This window comes from Pinus tabuliformis, chromosome 8 (assembly GCF_031772625.1).
Source record: "Pinus tabuliformis cultivar Carrire ecotype Pingquan chromosome 8, CPIR1, whole genome shotgun sequence".
Lineage (NCBI taxonomy): Eukaryota > Viridiplantae > Streptophyta > Pinopsida > Pinales > Pinaceae > Pinus > Pinus tabuliformis.
Genome location: NC_142294.1, coordinates 924,902,615 through 924,906,499, shown reverse-complemented (window position 1 = coordinate 924,906,499; position 3,885 = coordinate 924,902,615).

Here is a 3,885-nt window from a genome sequence, read left to right as displayed (position 1 = left end):
ATAGAGGTTGGTCTCCTTTATTCCCCTCTTATCTACTTCTCATAAAGGAAAACGAAATTGGTTTTAGTTTGTTTGTTTCTAAGGTAGCTACCAGCCTTAGTGGGACTAGCAGCTCTGCATAGACACTAGATTTCCCGATAACATGGACTGCTCAGAAGAACTTGCTATTTTCTGTCTTTCTTGGTCAAGGACTGCTCTAAAATTTTCCGAAATCTCCAGAACATCTTCTACTTCAACTAACTGACTATCAACATCATTCAAACAACTATCTGAATATAGTACAAATGACTCTAAATCTGGATGTACAACATTAATTTGATGATTAAGTGGTTTCTTTTTGCTAGTAATCATGTATTTCATTTTCTTCTCCCTATATAGTTTTCTCACTTGGTGAAACACGGGAATGGTAGCATAAGAGAAATCAAGTTTTAAAGTTCCTTCTAGCTTTACACCCCATGACCTAGACAAAAGCATACCAAACTGTGGTGGAATGTCTGCAACAACCACATCCATAAGAACATTCTTGGTAGGGATTTGGTCTAAAGATGCCACCAAGTCTTTGATAAGACCAATACAATGGACCCTATCGAAATCAAAAGAGTACAGGTCATGATATTTTCGAGTAATGTCAAGGCCCAATTTCTCCATAATGGCTTTTGGCATCAGATTATGGGAAGCTTCAGAGTCAAACATGGCATTGTGGAGGACATACTCATGTAGTATGAGGCTTATATAAAATGGAGGAAATTCACTATCCTCAAACTGACCTTCTAAGGCTGGGCCAAAAATGAGCTCAGTGTGATCATCTTCTACATTGACCATATCAGATAAAGGATCTATATGCAAAATTTTGGACACCTAGTGTTTATAGCTGTTGTTCTTAATCAACTCAGTCAAAGGAATTGAAACTTTTAATTTAGCAATCTCATTTTCTAAACTAAAAGCTGAAACTTTATCTACCTCTTTGACTGGAAGGTCCTTCTTTTTGACTCTTTCTTTTGCTGCACCTTGCTGGTTGTTCTTCTCGTTTGCAACACTATTTGCTGATTTTCCTTTGCTGGAAGTCGGATCAACAGGCTCTTTCCCTTTCTTTTGAATGTTTGAGGAGTCATTTTTGGGTTACGCTTCCTTTCTCTTTTGAATTGGACTGACTGGTACATCCCTACTTCTCAATGAATATTTCTTCTGCTGTACTGTCAATGCATTTGTATATCCTTGCCAATAATCATCTGACTCATCCTTCAAAACTGACTCATTTGCTAGTATGTAGTCTTCATCCCTTTGGGTATCTGGGACCTCCAAATATTCTTCATCTTCCGTCAAAAAGATGGGAAAACCATCAGCAATAAAGAAATGATTTGCCTCAACCACTGGATCATCATCATCTTCATCCTCTATTCCATGCACATAGTTTTACTGCAAAGGAGTTTTGACCTGCTGCTGTTGTGATGACTGATCTTGTGCCTTTTTCTCCCTTTGTTTAATCCTGAATTGGGGCTGTTGCTGTCCTCTGAAGTTTGGATTCCTAATTGTTGTTTTAGGTTTATTTGCAACTGTCAACCGGTCAAACATCTTCTCAATTTTCCGGAGTAAATTATCTACCTTAACATCTGAGGAAGATGCTTCTTCCTTTATAGTCACCTTCTTTTCAAATTTCATCCTTGCTCTTTTAGCCAACAGATTGGCTTCTACACTCATAACATTCTTTTGCATATCTTCAAGTGTGGTAGGATCTTTTTCTCAACTGATATGCATTATTAGCATCAAAACTGTCTAAAAATTCGATCAATGCTAACCCCATCAATGGTTTAATGTCGACCGGAATAGCATTATAAACTGCATTGAACCTTACACAGTAATCTTGCACACTTTCACCCACATTCCTTTTGATATTTTCATACTCAAATAGAATTTGGAGTGGGTTCTTCTTTACCTCCCACTGGTCTAGGAATTGTCTATGCAGAACCAGTAAAGTATTGATAGAGGCAGCTGGTAAAGCTCGGAACCATTTCCGAACCTCGCCTCCAAAACTCTGTACAAATAATCTCATGGACACATTTTCTGCATCTACCTCATGAAGGTCAAAGAAGTCATTCATCCTGTCAACATGTTGCTACGCTGTAATACTTTGAGTGGCATCGAAAAGAGGTATCTTACTTTGGTAATCAGCGGGCATATCATCTAGATTTTGAGGCAGAACGAGGGGTGCATATCGGGCAGCCATGACTCGAGGTGGATTTGAAACTAGTGTTGGGGTAACTGGGGGATTTGAGACAACAAGGGGAGTTGATGTAATAGAGGTGATGGGTGTTTGAGGGGTAGTGATAGGCTGATGAGGGAGTGAAGGTATGAATGGAGATGAGGGATGATTTTCAGAAGTGTGGGGAAATGATGGTGAGGTAAAAGATGTTGAGGCTGTTTCAGAAAGTTCAGGGAGTCTATCAGTGGTAAGGGATGACTGAGGGGAGTTCAGAAGGTCTCGGTTACTTGACAAGTTGGCTCGTTGGATTTCAAGTTCTCTGGTGAATTCTGGATTTGGGACTATGTCCAACAGTTCACTATCAGATGTGGTTCTAAATAGAGAGAGACCAAAGTACTCATCAAAAGGGATGTCTTCAAGGAACAACCACTCAGCAAGGCATGAATGAGATCTAAAAACAAGTCTAGGACTTGGTGAACTTTCTTTTCTGAGTATCCGCAGAATGAGATGAGGAATTCCAAATACAAGAGGAGGATTGGGATCGGGAATGGACCTCGTGTATCTTCTTGAAGCCAGTGTGTTCAGATTCTCAAGATTTTCCTATTGCTTTACAACTTTCCAATTTTCAGCCTAAAGAATTCTAAACTTATCATCCAAAAGTTTAGAACTTCTTAGTAATACTAGGGTGTAATGATATTTTCTTCCCCAGTATGGTTGCCACTATGTTAGAGCCTAGATTGACCTCAGGCTGAAGGAAGGCAATCCTAGGATAACCACAAACCAAGCTTAACCTGGTAGCTAGCCCTACCAGGTTGGGAGAGGGATCTCTCCTTTATGAATCTCAGTCAAAATGACTGGATCAAATGGGATTTTAGGCTAGGTATAGTAGCTCAGAGGATTTTGATTGATTTTGTTGGTTTTGTGCTGGATCAGATGGAGCTAGGCAATTTGGGTCTGGGAAATTAGGTCAGGATGCAGGGTGTTCTATGGGGCAAGGTAGGTATAGGCTTTGGCACTTGAAATCTAGTGAGGTGGGATGTCTAAGACTAGTGAGGAGCTGAGGAGGGCATGTGAAGATCATGTATCCTTCTCAAACAATAGAAAACATAAAATACTGAATGGTTTCCCAAGGTAGAGCACTGTAAACAATGAATTCTACCTATCTATCTTGATATCATTAAGTTAGAGGCAATGAAATAGATTGTTGCATACATAAAACATGTGAAAAATTGATAACAGAAGAAGAAACTATGCAAAAGCACCATACCACAAGTATCCCATAAAAATAGCTGCAACTCCTTTTAATTTCCTTGCCAAACTGCTTACAATGATGTACAATATTATTCAGAGCATCCAAGTGAATCCAACCCTTTCCAATAAGAAAGAAAATACATAATATAGATAAAGAAAACCACTCATCCTTACCATCAGGGGTCAAATCCATGAGAATAGGGGCTATTACAACCATTTCCAAACATGGACCAGGAATATACACAGTCAAACTACTTACCTCTATAAGCATGGAAACTGATTCATTAGCCTCAAAAACACCTCTAACTAATGAATCTACCTTCTAAGACTATTTTAAAATTAAATCTACATGCCATGTCATCAATTACATCAGTGAAATCATCCATGAGGAGAGAGAAAGTGAATTCACAGTGAAAACAGGAGAAATTTAGATT